This window comes from Bombina bombina, chromosome 10 (genome assembly GCF_027579735.1).
Source record: "Bombina bombina isolate aBomBom1 chromosome 10, aBomBom1.pri, whole genome shotgun sequence".
NCBI classification, from domain to species: domain Eukaryota; kingdom Metazoa; phylum Chordata; class Amphibia; order Anura; family Bombinatoridae; genus Bombina; species Bombina bombina.
Window position 1 is genome coordinate 32,503,314 of NC_069508.1, and position 17,007 is coordinate 32,520,320.

Genomic DNA, 17,007 nt, shown 5'->3' on the forward strand with positions numbered 1-17,007 from the left:
ATAAGAAATTAGAGGGTTTGCTTAAAAAGATTTTTGTACCGCAAGGTTACCTTCTACAACCAATTTCATGCATTGTTCCTGTCACTACGGCAGCGTGTTTCTGGTTCGAGGAACTAGAAAAATCGCTCAGTAAAGAATCTTCGTATGAGGAGGTTATGGACAGAGTTCAAGCACTTAAATTGGCTAACTCTTTTGTTTTAGATGCCGCTTTGCAATTAGCTAGATTAGCGGCGAAAAATTCAGGGTTTGCTATTGTGGCGCTCAGAGCGCTTTGGCTAAAGTCTTGGTCAGCGGATGTGTCTTCCAAGACAAAATTGCTTAACATTCCTTTCAAAGGTAAAACATTATTTGGACCTGATTTGAAAGAGATTATTTCAGACATCACTGGGGGAAAGGGCCACGCCCTCCCACAGGATAGGTCTTTTAAGGCTAAAAATAAGCCTAATTTTCGTCCCTTTCGCAGAAACGGACCAGTCTCTAATTCTGTATCCTCTAAGCAAGAGGGTAATACTTCACAACCCAAACCAGCCTGGAAACCAATGCAAGGCTGGAACAAGGGTAAGCAGGCCAAGAAGCCTACCACTGCTACCAAAACAGCATGAAGGGATAGCCCCCGATCCGGGACCGGATCTAGTGGGGGGCAGACTTTCTCTCTTTGCTCAGGCTTGGGCAAGAGATGTTCAGGATCCTTGGGCACTAGAAATAGTTTCTCAAGGTTATCTCCTAGAATTCAAGGAACTACCCCCAAGGGGAAGGTTCCACAGGTCTCAATTATCTTCAAACCAAATAAAGAGACAGGCATTCTTACATTGTGTAGAAGACCTGTTAAAGATGGGAGTGATACATCCAGTTCCAATAAGAGAACAAGGAATGGGATTTTATTCCAATCTGTTCATAGTTCCCAAAAAAGAGGGAACATTCAGACCAATTTTGGATCTAAAGATCCTAAACAAATTTCTCAGGGTACCATCGTTCAAAATGGAAACTATTCGAACGATCCTACCTACTATCCAGGAAAATCAATTTATGACTACCGTGGATTTAAAGGATGCGTATCTACATATTCCTATCCACAAGGAACATCATCAGTTCCTAAGGTTCGCTTTTCTGGACAAGCATTACCAGTTTGTGGCACTTCCATTCGGATTAGCCACTGCTCCAAGGATTTTCACAAAGGTACTAGGGTCCCTTCTAGCGGTTCTAAGACCAAGGGGCATTGCAGTAGTACCTTACTTGGACGACATCCTGATTCAAGCGTCATCCATGTCAAAAGCAAAGGCTCATACGGACATCGTCCTAGCCTTTCTCAGATCTCACGGATGGAAGGTGAACAAAGAAAAAAGTTCTCTGTCCCCGTCAACAAGAGTTCCCTTCTTGGGAACAATAATAGATTCCTTAGAAATGAGGATTTTTCTGACAGAGGTCAGAAAATCAAAACTTCTAAGCTCTTGTCAAGTACTTCATTCTGTTCCTCGTCCTTCCATAGCGCAGTGCGTGGAAGTAATAGGATTGATGGTTGCAACAATGGACATAGTTCCTTTTGCACGAATTCATCTAAGACCATTACAACTGTGCATGCTCAGACAGTGGAATGGGGATTATACAGACTTGTCTCCGACGATTCAAGTAGATCAAAAGACCAGAGATTCACTCCGTTGGTGGCTGACCCTGGACAATCTGTCACAGGGAATGAGCTTCCGCAGACCAGAGTGGGTCATTGTCACGACCGACGCCAGCCTAGTGGGCTGGGGCGCAGTCTGGGAATCCCTGAAAGCTCAGGGTCTATGGTCTCGGGAAGAGTCTCTTCTCCCGATAAACATTCTGGAACCGAGAGCGATATTCAATGCTCTCAGAGCTTGGCCTCAACTAGCAAAGGCCAAATTCATAAGGTTTCAGTCAGACAACATGACGACCGTTGCATATATCAATCATCAGGGGGGAACAAGGACTTCCCTGGCGATGAAAGAAGTGACCAAGATAATTCAATGGGCGGAGGATCACTCCTGCCACTTGTCTGCGATCCACATCCCAGGAGTGGAAAATTGGGAAGCGGATTTTCTGAGTCGTCAGACATTCCATCCGGGGGAGTGGGAACTCCATCCGGAAATCTTTGCCCAAATAACTCAATTATGGGGCATTCCAGACATGGATCTGATGGCGTCTCGTCAGAACTTCAAGGTTCCTTGCTACGGGTCCAGATCCAGGGATCCCAAGGCGACCCTAGTAGATGCACTAGTAGCACCTTGGACCTTCAACCTAGCTTATGTATTCCCACCGTTTCCTCTCATCCCCAGGCTGGTAGCCAGGATCAATCAGAAGAGGGCCTCGGTGATCTTGATAGCTCCTGCGTGGCCACGCAGGACTTGGTATGCAGACCTGGTGAATATGTCATCGGCTCCACCATGGAAGCTACCTTTGAGACAGGACCTTCTTGTTCAGGGTCCATTCGAACATCCAAATCTGGTTTCCCTCCAACTGACGGCTTGGAGATTGAACGCTTGATTTTATCAAAGCGTGGGTTTTCAGATTCTGTAATAGATACTCTGATTCAGGCTAGAAAGCCTGTAACTAGAAAAAATTACCATAAAATATGGAAAAAATATATCTGTTGGTGTGAATCTAAAGGATTCCCATGAAACAAGATAAAAATTCCTAAGATTCTATCCTTTTCTACAAGAAGGTTTGGAGAAAGGATTATCTGCAAGTTCTCTTAAGGGACAGATCTCTGCTTTATCTGTTTTACTTCACAAAAGACTGGCAGCTGTGCCAGATGTTCAAGCATTTGTTCAGGCTCTGGTTAGGATCAAGCCTGTTTACAGACCTTTGACTCCTCCCTGGAGTCTAAATCTAGTTCTTTCAGTTCTTTAAGGGGTTCCGTTTGAACCCTTACATTCCGTAGATATTAAGTTATTATCTTGGAAAGTTTTGTTTTTGGTTGCAATTTCTTCTGCTAGAAGAGTTTCAGAGTTATCTGCTCTGCAGTGTTCTCCGCCCTATCTGGTGTTCCATGCAGATAAAGTGGTTTTGCGTACTAAGCCTGGTTTTCTTCCGAAAGTTGTTTCCAACAAAAATATTAACCAGGAGATAGTTGTACCTTCTTTGTGTCCGAATCCAGTTTCAAAGAAGGAACGTTTGTTACACAATTTGGACGTAGTCCGTGCTCTAAAATTCTATTTAGAGGCTACTAAAGATTTCAGACAAACATCTTCCTTGTTTGTTGTTTATTCTGGTAAAAGGAGAGGTCAAAAAGCGACTTCTACCTCTCTTTCCTTTTGGCTTAAAAGCATTATCCGATTAGCTTATGAGACTGCCGGACGGCAGCCTCCTGAAAGAATCACAGCTCACTCCACTAGGGCTGTGGCTTCCACATGGGCCTTCAAGAACGAGGCTTCTGTTGACCAGATATGTAAGGCAGCGACTTGGTCTTCACTGCACACTTTTGCCAAATTTTACAAATTTGATACTTTTGCTTCTTCGGAGGCTATTTTTGGGAGAAAGGTTTTGCAAGCCGTGGTGCCTTCCATTTAGGTGACCTGATTTGCTCCCTCCCTTCATCCGTGTCCTAAAGCTTTGGTATTGGTTCCCACAAGTAAGGATGACGCCGTGGACCGGACACACCAATGTTGGAGAAAACAGAATTTATGCTTACCTGATAAATTACTTTCTCCAACGGTGTGTCCGGTCCACGGCCCGCCCTGGTTTTTTAATCAGGTCTGATGAATTATTTTCTCTAACTACAGTCACCACGGTATCATATGGTTTCTCCTATATATATTTCCTCCTGTCCGTCGGTCGAATGACTGGGGTGGGCGGAGCCTAGGAGGGATCATGTGACCAGCTTTGCTGGGACTCTTTGCCATTTCCTGTTGGGAATGAGAATTGTGGAAAAATGTGTTTCTCTTAAAGGCACAGTACCGTTTTTTATATTTGCTTGTTAACTTGATTTAAAGTGTTTTCCAAGCTTGCTAGTCTCATTGCTATTCTGTATAAACATATCTGAGAAAGAGAGCTTCAGTCAGTGGGTGATGTTAATGACTCAGGAAAGATACCTGATTCTAATATTTCTACATTTAAATTTAAGCTTGAACACCTCCGCGTGTTGCTTAGGGAGGTTTTAGCTGCTCTGAATGACTGTGATACCATTGCAGTGCCAGAGAAATTGTGTAGACTGGATAAATACTTTGCAGTGCCGGTGTATACTGATGTTTTTCCAAATACCTAAAAGGTTTACAGGTGTGCCGTTCTCTTCCCCTCCTATTTTTAGAAAAATGTTTCCAATAGACGCCACCACACGGGACTTATGGCAGACAGTCCCTAAGGTGGAGGGAGCAGTTTCTACTCTAGTAAAGCATACTACTATCCCTGTCGAGGACAGTTGTGCTTTTTTTTTTGATCCAATGGATAAAAAATTAGAGGTTACCTTAAGAAAATATTTATTCAACAAGGTTTTATCCTACAGCCCCTTGCATGCATTGCCCCTGTCACTGCTGCTGCGGCGTACTGGTTTGAGTCTCTTGAAGAGGCTTTACAGGTAGCGACTCCATTGGATGACATACTTGGCAAACTTAGAGCACTTAAGCTAGCCAATTCTTTTATTCTGATGCCATTGTTCATTTGACTAAACTAACGGCTAAGAATTCTGGTTTTGCTAAACAGGTGCGCAGAGCGCTATGGCTTAGATCATGGTCAGCTGACGTGACTTCAAAATCTAAGCTACTTAACATTCCCTTCAAGGGGCAGACCCTATTCGGGCCTGGTTGAAGGAGATTATTGCTGATATCACTGGAGGAAAAGGTCATGCCCTTCCTCAGGACAGGTCCAAATCTAGGGCCAAACAGTCTAATTTTCGTGCCTTTCAAAACTTCAAGGCAGGTGCGGCATCAACTTCCTCTAATAATAAACAAGAGGGAACTTTTGCTCAATCCAAGATGGTCTGGAGACCAAACCTGACCTGGAAAAAAGGTAAGCAGGTAAAAAAGCCTGCTTATGCCTCTAAGACAGCATGAAGGAACGGCCCCCTATCCGGGAACGGATCTAGTAGGGGGCAGACTTTCACTCTTTGCCCAGGCGTGGGCAAGAGATGTTCAGGATCCCTGGGCGTTGGAAATTATATCCCAGGGATATCTTCTGGACTTCAAAGCTTCCCCCCCAAAAGGGAAATTTCACCTTTCACAATTATCTGCACACCAGATAAAGAGAGAGGCATTCTTACACTGTGTACGAGACCTCCTAGTTATGGGAGTGATCCATCCAGTTCCAAAGGAGGAACAGGGACAGGGTTTTTACTCAAATCTGTTTGTGGTTCCCAAAAAAGAGGGAACCTTCAGACCAATTTTGGATCTAAAGATCTTAAACAAATTCCTCAAAGTTCTGTCGTTCAAGATGGAAACTATTCGTACCATCCTACCACTGATCCAGGAGGGTCAATATATGACTACAGTGGATCTAAATTTGCTTATCTTCACATTCCGATACACAAAGATCATCATCGGTTTCTCAGGTTTGCCTTTCAAGACAGGCATTACCAGTTGTAGCTCTTCCCTTGGGATTAGCTACAGCCCCAAGAATCTTTACAAAGGTTCTAGGGTCGCTTATGGCGGTGCAAAGGCCGCGGGGCATAGCAGTAGCCCCTTATTTAGACGACATCCTGATACAGGCGTCAAACTTCCAAATTGCCAAGTCTCATACGGACGTAGTACTGGCATTTCTGTGGTCGCATGGGTGGAAAGTGAACGAGGAAAAGAGTTCTCTATCCCCACTCACAAGAGTTTCCTTTCTAGGGACTCTTGATAGATTCTGTAGAAATCAAAATTCACCTGACGGAGTCCAGGTTATCAAAGCTTCTAAATTCCTGCCGGGTTCTTCATTCCATTCCGCGCCCTTCGGTGGTTCAGTGTATGGAAGTAATCGGCTTAATGGTAGCGGCAATGGACATAGTGCCGTTTGCACGCTTACATCTCAGACCGCTGCAACTATGCATGCTCAATCAGTGGAACGGGGATTACACAGATTTGTCCCCTCAACTGAATCTGGACCAAGAGACCAGGGATTCTCTTCTCTGGTGGCTATCTCGGGTCCATCTGTCCAAAGGTATGACCTTTCGCAGTCCAGATTGGACAATTGTTACGACAGATGCCAGCCTTCTAGGTTGGGGTGCAGTCTGGAACTCCCTGAAGGCTCAGGGATCGTGGACTCAGGAGGAGTCTCTCCTTCCATTAAATATTCTGGAACTAAGAGCGATATTCAAGGCTCTTCAGGCTTGGCCTCAGTTAGCAACTCTGAGGTACATCAGATTTCAGTCGGACAACATCACGACTGTAGCTTACATCAACCATCAAGGGGGAACGAGAAGTTCCCTAGAGATGTTAGAAGTTTCAAAAATAATTCGCTGGGCAGAGATTCACTCTTGCCACCTATCAGCTATCCATATCCCAGGTGTAGAGCACTGGGAGGCAGATTTTCTAAGTCGTCAGACTTTTCATCCGGGAGAGTGGGAACTCCATCCGGAGGTATTTGCACAACTAATTCATCGTTGGGGCAAACCAGAACTGGATCTCATGGCATCTCTCCAGAACGCCAAGCTTCCGTGTTACGGATCCAGGTCCAGGGATCCCAAGGCGACACTGATAGATGCTCTAGCAGCACCCTGGTCTTTCAACCTGGCTTATGTGTTTCCACCGTTTCCTCTGCTCCCTCGACTGATTGCCAAGATCAAGCAGGAGAGAGTATCAGTGATTTTGATAGCACCTGCGTGGCCACGCAGGACCTGGTATGCAGATCTAGTGGACATGTCATCATTTCCACCATGGTCTCTGCCTCTGAAACAGGACCTTCTACTTCAGAGTCCTTTCAACCATCCAAATCTAATTTCTCTGAGGCTGACTGCCTGGAGATTGAACGCTTGATTTTATCAAAGCGTGGCTTCTCCGAGTCAGTTATTGATACCTTAAGACAGGCACGAAAGCCTGTCACCAGGAAAATTTACCATAAGGTATGGCGTAGATATCTTTATTGGTGTGAATCCAAGGGTTACTCATGGAGTAAGGTCAGGATTGCTAGGATATTATCTTTTCTCCAAGAAGGTTTGGAAAAAGGATTGTCAGCTAGTTAAGCGTCTGGCAGATGTTCCAGACGTTCAGGCATTTTGTCAGGCTTTAGTTAGAATCAAGCCTGTGTTTAAACCTGTTGCTCCACCATGGAGCTTAAACTTGGTTCTTAAGGTTCTTCAAGGAGTTCCGTTTGAACCTCTTCATTCCATAGATATCAAGCTTTTATCTTGGAAAGTTCTTTTTTTGGTAGCTATTTCCTCGGCTCGTAGAGTCTCTGAGCTATCTGCCTTACAATGTGATTCTCCTTATCTGATTTTTCATACGGATAAGGTAGTCCTGCGTACCAAACCTGGGTTCTTACCTAAGGTGGTATCTAACAAGAATATCAATCAAGAGATTGTTGTTCCATCCTTGTGTTACACAATCTGGACGTGGTCCTTGCTTTAAAGTTTTACTTACAAGCTACTAAAGATTTTCGTCAAACATCTGCTTTGTTTGTTGTCTACTCTGGACAGAGGAGAGGTCAAAAGGCTTCGGCAACCTCTTTTTCTTTTTGACTAAGAAGCTTAATCCGCTTAGCCTATGAGACTGCTGGACAGCAGCCTCCTGAAAGGATTACAGCTCATTCCACTAGAGCTGTGGCTTCCACTTGGGCCTATAAAATGAGGCTTCTTTTGATCAGATTTGCAAGGCGACGACTTGGTCTTCGCTTCATATTTTTTCAAAATTTTACAAATTTGATACTTTTGCTTCTTCGGAGGCTATATTTGGGAGAAAGGTTTTACGGGCAGTGGTTCCTTCCATTTAAGTTCCTGCCTTGTCCCTCCCTTCATCCGTGTACTTTAGCTTTGGTATTGGTATCCCACAAGTAATGGATGATCCGTGGACTGGATACACCTTACAAGAGAAAACACAATTTATGCTTACCTGATAAATTTGTTTCTCTTGTGGTGTATCCAGTCCACGGCCCGCCCTGTCATTTTAAGGCAGGTAATTTTTAAATTTAAACTACAGTAACCACTGCACCCTATGGTTCCTCCTTTCTCGGCTTGCTTCGGTCGAATGACTGGCTATGACAGTTAGGGGAGGAGCTATATTACAGCTCTGCTGTGGGTGGCCTCTTGCAACTTCCTGTTGGGAATGAGAATATTAGAAAAACGGCAGGCACTGTGTTGGACACCTTTTTCAGATGGGGGCCTTTCTAGTTATAGACAGAGCCTCATTCTGGGACTGTATAGGGGTTAAATGTAAAAACGGCTCCGGTTCCGTTAATTTAAGGGTTAAAGCTCAGAAATTTGGTGTGCAATACTTTTAATGCTTTAAGACATTTTTCTGGGCTAAAACGATTGCTTTACTAGGCATATTATGCAGATTCTAACTAATTTAAAGTGACAGTAACGGTTTTATTTTAAAACGTTTTTTGTGCTTTGTTGACAAGTTTAAGCCTGTTTAACATGTCTGTACCATCAGATAAGCTATGTTCTATATGTATGAAAGCCAATGTGTCTCCCCATTTAAATTTATGTGATAATTGTGCCATAGTGTCCAAACAAAGTAAGGACAGTAATGCCACAGATAATGATATTGCCCAAGATGATTCCTCAAATGAGGGGAGTAAACATGATACTACATCATCCCCTACTGTGTCTACACCAGTTATGCCCACACAGGAGGCCCCTAGTACATCTAGTGCGCCAATACTTATTACCATGCAACAATTAACGGCTGTAATGGATAACTCCATAGCAAATCTTTTATCCAAAATGCCTACTTATCAGAGAAAGCGCGATTGCTCTGTTTTAAACACTGAAGAGCAAGAGGACGCTGATGATAACTGTTCTGACATACCCTCACACCAATCTCAAGGGGCCATGAGGGAGGTTTTGTCTGATGGAGAAATTTCAGATTCAGGAAAAATTTCTCATCAAGCTGAACCTGATGTTGTGACATTTAAATTTAAATTAGAACATCTCCGCGCACTGCTTAAGGAGGTGTTATCTACTCTGGATGATTGTGACAATTTGGTCATTCCAGAGAAATTATGTAAGATGGACAAGTTCCTAGAGGTTCCGGTGCCCCCCGACGCTTTTCCTATACCCAAGCGGGTGGCGGACATAGTAAATAAAGAGTGGGAAAGGCCCGGCATACCTTTTGTTCCCCCCCCTATATTTAAGAAATTATTTCCTATAGTCGACCCCAGAAAGGACTTATGGCAGACAGTCCCCAAGGTCGAGGGGGCGGTTTCTACTCTAAACAAACGCACTACTATTCCTATCGAACATAGTTGTGCTTTCAAAGATCCTATGGATAAGAAATTAGAGGGTTTGCTTAAAAAGATTTTTGTACAGCAAGGTTACCTTCTACAACCAATTTCATGCATTGTTCCTGTCACTACGGCAGCGTGTTTCTGGTTCGAGGAACTAGAAAAATCACTCAGTAAAGAATCTTCGTATGAGGAGGTTATGGACAGAGTTCAAGCACTTAAATTGGCTAACTCTTTTGTTTTAGATGCCGTTTGCTGTCGTGGCGCGCAGAGTGCTTTGGCTAAAGTCTTGGTCAGCGGATGTGTCTTCCAAGACAAAATTGCTTAACATTCCTTTCAAAGGTAAAACATTATTTGGACCTGATTTGAAAGAGATTATTTCAGACATCACAGGGGGAAACGGCCACGCCCTCCCACAGGATAGGTCTTTTAAGGCTAATAATAAGCCTAATTTTCGTCCCTTTCGCAGAAACGGACCAGTCTCTAATTCTGTATCCTCTAAGCAAGAGGGTAATACTTCACAACCCAAACCAGCCTGGAAACCAATGCAAGGCTGGAACAAGGGTAAGCAGGCCAAGAAGCCTACCACTGCTACCAAAACAGCATGAAGGGATAGCCCCCGATCCGGGACCGGATCTAGTGGAGGGCAGACTTTCTCTCTTTGCTCAGGCTTGGGCAAGAGATGTTCAGGATCCTTGGGCGCTAGAAATAGTTTCTCAAGGTTATCTCCTGGAATTCAAGGAACTACCCCCAAGGGGAAGGTTCCACAGGTCTCAATTATCTTCAAACCAAATAAAGAGACAGGCATTCTTACATTGTGTAGAAGACCTGTTAAAGATGGGAGTGATACATCCAGTTCCAATAAGAGAACAAGGAATGGGATTTTATTCCAATCTGTTCATAGTTCCCAAAAAAGAGGGAACATTCAGACCAATTTTGGATCTAAAGATCCTAAACAAATTTCTCAGGGTACCATCGTTCAAAATGGAAACTATTCGAACGATCCTACCTACTATCCAGGAAAATCAATTTATGACTACCGTGGATTTAAAGGATGCGTACCTACATATTCCTATCCACAAGGAACATCATCAGTTAATATAAATATGTCGGCAGATTAGGGGTTAATGTTTGAAATTAGGTGTCGGCGATGTTAGGGAGGGCAGATTAGGGGTTAATACTATTTATTATAGGGTTAGTGAGGCGGATTAGGGGTTAATAACTTTATTATAATAGCGGTGCGGTCCGCTCGGCAGATTAGGGGTTAATAAGTGTAGGCAGGTGGAGGCGACGTTGTGGGGGGCAGATTAGGGGTTAATAAATATAATATAGGGGTCGGCGGTGTTAGGGACAGCAGATTAGGGGTACATAGGGATAATGTAAGTAGCGGCGGTTTACGGAGCGGCAGATTAGGGGTTAATAATAATATGCAGGGGTCAGCAATAGCGGGGGCGGCAGAATAGGGGTTAATAAGTGTAAGGTTAGGGGTGTTTAGACTCGGGGTTCATGTTAGGGTGTTAGGTGCAGACGTAGGAAGTGTTTCCCCATAGAAAACAATGGGGCTGCGTTAGGAGCTGAACGCGGCTTTTTTGCAGGTGTTAGGTTTTTTTTCAGCTCAAACAGCCCCATTGTTTTCTATGGGGGAATCGTGCACAAGCACGTTTTTGAGGCTGGCCGCGTCCGTAAGCAACTCTAGTATCGAGAGTTGCAGTGGCGTTAAATATGCCTGTACGCTCCCTTTTTGGAGCCTAACGCAGCCATTCTGTGGACTCTCAATACCAGAGTTATTTTAAAGGTGCGGCCAGAAAAAAGCCAGCGTTAGCTACGCGGGTCGTTACCGACAAAACTCTAAATCTAGCCGTTAGTATGTGGATTTTATTTTAAATATAGGCAGCACTCACAGAGAGTTGAATTTGCATTATTGTTAACCTCAGACATTCCTGAGTGCAAAGCCCAATAGGAATAATCACATTTTAAAAATATCTCATAAACATGTTGCTATGTGTGGCTATCGGTTAAAGAGCCAGGTTGGGAAACTTCCTGGGTCTATAACTATTTGGCTAAATGCTGCTCAATGTAGTTTTATTGGTTTTAGTGTCTGACCCATGTGTTTATAAGACCTTTCCAATGGTAATTTTCTTGTTTTTTCTGCTCACGTGCGGAGTTTCACCCAAACACCAATGTCACTGCTTCCATTTCATAGCATTCACCTCTGTCACAGTAAACCACCAGCTGTGGTACAAACATCCATTAACCCTTTGGATGCCAAAGTGCCACAATGGGATTAACCCTATCTCTAACAACCACAATAACATTCAAGTGTTCTCCGCCCTTAACATTGTAACCACAGCATTGTGGTTCATGGTCTCACCATTATCATAATGTGTCTGTCAGATACATATTTCTGTAGAGCAAATAGTACAGTAAACGCTATATGGGAACAGTATTGCTGTTCCCATAGGGATTAGGGCCCAGTGTATTAGTTTCAGTACAAAGCACTCGTCATGATAGCTAATTATAAGAACGGATTGGAGTAAATAAAACGAGTCTCTCGGATGGCAGCAGTCTAGTAGCTGTCTATACAGATTCACCCTGCTCTGCAGCACAGCAGCATATCACACATTTCTGTGTAGTTCATTCAGTTGTTTTTGAAGGGGTTGGTGTTAATCTGTAAGCTGCAGGGAATTGTAGCCAGACATGTTCCAAATACCGCCCTGCATCATCAGTCTGCAGAACCTTCCTACCCCAGATCCATAGCAGCTGAGATTCAGCCGCTACCCTGACCGAGCTGCTCAGGTATTATATTGGTGTGTTACTAACCAGAACTGCTCTGTGTATTGTAACAGCAGATTGGGACGAGCAGGATACAGGTGATCTGGCAGTCTGTAAAGAGTTTATCTAATTACAGTTCCAGCTGTCAGCATTTATTTCTTATATAAAAGTCTACTTTGATACCAAGGTACAAGATTGTGCTACATGAATAACGTGTATTTAGTGCAGATGTTGGCACTGAGCCATCCTAACTAAATTGACCTTCAATGCTTGAATGATTTCTTGTTGAATGAATGTGTTTGGTGAACCTAAATGCAGCGTTTTGTTCACACAGGCAATGCACAGTGATAGTGTTAATTCTATATCTTATTTCTGGTTTATAGTCTGTATATTTTCCCTTTCTGTTTCATGCACCTTTTTGTCCCGCAGATGAATATTCATTATATGTTGGCAGCCCCAGTTTTTGACCCCTGGGTCCTGTGGTATAATTGTAGTGGGAGCCCCTCCCACATTGTAAACATCTGTCCTGTGGCGTGGCCTTGGTATGCTTATCAAACTGTGAGACTCAGGCTGAGGTCTTTTTTTTTGGTCTTTTGTTTGTTTGCATCTAGTGTCATCTGTCTATCCTACAATTTACATTAGAACATAATACATTATTTATTTTTTGCACACTGTCTGCAGTTTACATAGGATTTTGTGATGGAGCAGAGTGGGCGGAGCTATGGTAGCATCAGTGGGTGTGGTCACAGCAGTCCTGCATATTGGTTACTTGCTTGCTGTACTGCATTGCGTTGGCAACTACATATCATGTTTAATTTGTCTGTTCATTGCCCTCTGCCACTTTTATTATATTTACGCTATTTCTCATTACTAAGGCCTAGATAAATATTTTTATACAAAATGTTTAGTTATGCATATTGAAACAACTTTGCACTATATTTTTATTATTTCATTTGCACGGTTCCCATGTAATTTAGCTTTGAAAATTGAGCCATTTCTATTTATCAAAACTTGAAATGCACTCTGCTGACTTATCAAGGCTAACACTGCTACATATTTATACCTAATTGTTTTGTAATTGTTATCTGATAAGCCAAAGTACGTTATACTAACTTTACACCAATGGTCAGCTTTGTTGTTTGCTGACTAAACCCCTGATTGACTCCTCCAAATAAAGCAAATGGCATTTGGCTATTGAAAAATAATTGCAGTAAAAAGGATGTTCATTTGTTTTAAAAAAGTTAAAGGAATAGTCTAGTCAACATTAAACTTTCATGATTCAGATAGAGCAGCAATTTTAAGCAACTTTCTAATTTACTCCTAGTATCAATTTTTCTTTCGTTCTCTTGGTATCTTTATTTAAAAAAGGAAGAATGTAAGCTCAGGAGCCGGCCCATTTTTGGTTCGGGACATGGGTAGCGCCTGCTGATTGGTGGCTACCCAGGTGTTGAACCAAAAATGTGCCGGCTCCTAAGATTAGATTCCTGTTTTTTTCAAATACAGGTACCAAAAGAACGAAGAAAAATTGATAATAGGAGTAAATTAGAAAGTTGCCTAACATTGCTGCTTTATCTGAATCATGAAAGTTTAATGTTGACTAGAGTCTAGACTATCCCTTTAAGACTTGGCTGATATGTTGTTCTATAGTAACACAACAGAAATGTCTTGTGTTTACTGTCCCTTTTAATGCTCTTTAGCCCAATGACATACAGGAACCCCAGTTCCCAGTGTGCAATACATTTACAAATGGAGCTTCAACATTGCAGGAATGCAGACGTTAAAACAGAGCTGGGCAGTATGGCGGGAATAGAAATAGATAGCAATGCCAGTGCCAAGCTCACTTTTTCAGGCACCAGTGGAGCTCAGGCTCCCGGCTTTGTCAAGCCCTGCTTGACTTCTCTTTGTATCTTTTGTTGAAAAGCAGGGACATAAGCTTAGTAGCCATCCCATTTCTGGAGCACTATATGGCAGCAGTTTTGCAAGAGCACTAGAGGGCAGCACTATTTCCTGTCATGTAGAGTGCCCCAGGAGCTACCTATGTATCTCTTCAACACCGAATATTATGAGAACAAAGCACATTTTATACTAGAAGTAAAATGGAAACTTTATAAAATGGTCTGCTCTGTCTGAATCACAAAAGACAATTTTTGGGTTTCATATCCCTTTAACCACATGCAGTACTGTTGGGGTAAATAAAATATGTGAGAAAAATAAAATGTTCCCATTTACATCAACAATAACCTTTGTATAATCAGGCTGCCCTGTAATGTGAAAAGCAATTCAAATAACTTGTTTTGTTTGTACAGATTTCAAAAATTAATTTCACAGTAATGCTCTCAAATCTCTCATCCTGCGGCCGTCATTGTATTAATAATAATGTTTTTGTTTTGAGTCATTTGACCAACCCTTGTGCTTCTTGGCAGTAATTCGTTTAAAACCCAATAAAAATGAAATTCCATTTTGAGCCTTTCACACATTATTATGTTAATGTATCTGATGTTTTAGTCTTATGGTTGATTAAAACCAAAAGGGGAAATTAAAAATGAACCAAAACTGACGCAACTTCAATATTCTTTGTTAGATGAAGGGAATTTGTGTACTAAACTAATGTGCAACTGATATGTTCATCATATTTATCATTGCACGAGGGAAGACTCGTGCAATGCTAGCCCCCTACCCTCACGCAACCAATTGCACGAGATTAAGGCATATCAATCACCCTGTCAAATGAATCTGGGGTGATCTTAATGTGACCACTTCAGTTTGGCAGAGAGAGTTTATGAAGGGGGTTTAAAGGGACACTGAACCCAAAATTTTTCTTTCGGGCTTCAGATAGAGCATGAAATTTTAAGCAACTTTCCTATTATCAAATTTTCTTCATTCTCTTGGTATCTTTATTTGAAATGTAAGAATGTAAGTTTAGATGCCGGCCCATTTTTTGTGAACAACCTGGGATGTCCTTGCGGATAAATTTATACACCAATGAAAAAGTGCTGTCCATAGTTCTGAAAAAAAAAAAAGCTTAGATGCCTTCTTTTTCAAATAAAGATATCAAGAGAACTAAGAAAAATTGATAATAGGAGTAAATTATAAAGTTGCTTAAAATGGCATGCTCTATCTGAATCACGAAAGAAAAAATGTGGGTTCAGTGTCCCTTTAAATATCAGTTTCATGCTAAATATCAGTTTCATGCCTTGTCATAAATCTTGCCCATAGTATAGTCATGTTCCAATGCTGCCTGGCACCATGCACTGCTGCTTAACCCCTTAATGACCACAATGTACCCTGTATGTCACTGGTCGTTAAGGGTTTTTTCAGGACATAATAGCACAAGTCTAGCAAGAACACGCTATTAATGCCCTCCCTCCAGCAGGCTTTGTGGAATAGAGCAAGCTCAATGCTGGTGGCAAGACAGCACTATAAAACAATAAAGTCCCAAAAAAAGGCCAGCGACATACAGGGTACGTCGCTGGTCCTTAAGGGGTTAAAATTTTGGTAACAAAAATCCATTATGTATCATCCAGTTTTATCCCATACATAAGTAGTAAGTAGTAGTAAGTAGCTTTATTGTTTTATTTTGTGGATGCATAATTTTAGCATAATTTTCCTTTTATTCATGTCAAATCTCATTAGTCACTTTTCAAATAATTCTTCCAGTTTATACAAATTAATTTGCAAAGCAAGCACATCCTGTTCTGCATTAATCACCTTATCTAAGTATCATCAGTAATAGAGAAAACTGCTTTCTAAGCTCTCATCTAGATACAGATATTGACTTCGCCCAATATCAATCTCGGAGTAAACCCATTTATCACTTTAATTCAATAGGTCTAGGATCTGTTTACCACAATATTTTGACCTCTTTCCTCCAACCAGTTGATTATCTACTCCATGTGTTACTATTTTTGCTAATTCCCTCTGCATTCATTTTGCACAATAAACTCCCATTTGGTACTGTCATGGCAAACTCCAACAAGCCCACAATAACTGAATTTCTCTTATTCCATACTTTATATGTTTCCCATAGAAACCAAGAATATTTGCTTGGCATGGTTTATTTTTCCATAATACCACAATGAAGCTTGTTTATAATTTTGTTTTCCGGAATTAGATTCTGAATATTTTTCCTTGTAGCTACTACCCCACTAATGATGTCAGACTTACTGGTCTGCAACTCCCTGTATTGTCTGTGGTTCTTCCTTTATACAATGAGACCACATTAGCTCCATGTCAGTCCTGTGGTAATTTACCTAAGGAGATTGATTCTAAGAGTTTAGGTTGGCTGTTACAGAGCTATGTAAAATTGTAAATTAAATATTCCCGATCCATATAGGCATACAGTGTGGAAAGTCCGTGTATAAGTAGTATAATGCCAAAATCTAGTGCAATTAGGGCAGCTTCAGTAAAAGCTATAACAAAACCCCTGACTCAAAAACAACCCCTAGCAATCTAGCTTTTTCATTAAAATTACCGCTCACCACTGAACCATAAATGGATGAAACTACTATCTGCTCTATCAGTGCTAACCATGATAGTTATCTGAAAATGCTTCATCCTGTACCAGATATAATGAAACTTCACATGAGTAATTATGCAAGGCAGCCGTATGGTAAACCCTGCATACCTTCATAAATTTTAACAGGTTATAGGGACATTAAACCCAAAAAAATTCTTTCATGATTCAGATAGAGGACACAATTTTTAAATGTTTCCAATTTACTTCTGTTATCAATTTTCTCCAACATAGGTGTGTCCGGTCCACGGCGTCATCCTTACTTGTGGGATATTCTCTTCCCCAACAGGAAATGGCAAAGAGCCCAGCAAAGCTGGTCACATGATCCCTCCTAGGCTCCGCCTACCCCAGTCATTCTCTTTGCCGTTGTACAGGCAACATCTCCACGGAGATGGCTTAGAGTTTTTTAG

General features: G+C 41.9%; 1 protein-coding gene across 1 annotated transcript in view; it reads left to right on the forward strand.

The window, feature by feature from the left end:
- LRRC8D (leucine rich repeat containing 8 VRAC subunit D) overlaps nucleotides 1-17,007 on the forward strand; it is a 158,677-nt gene that overhangs the window by 104,881 nt on the left and 36,789 nt on the right. The gene's annotated exons all lie outside the window — the stretch shown is intronic.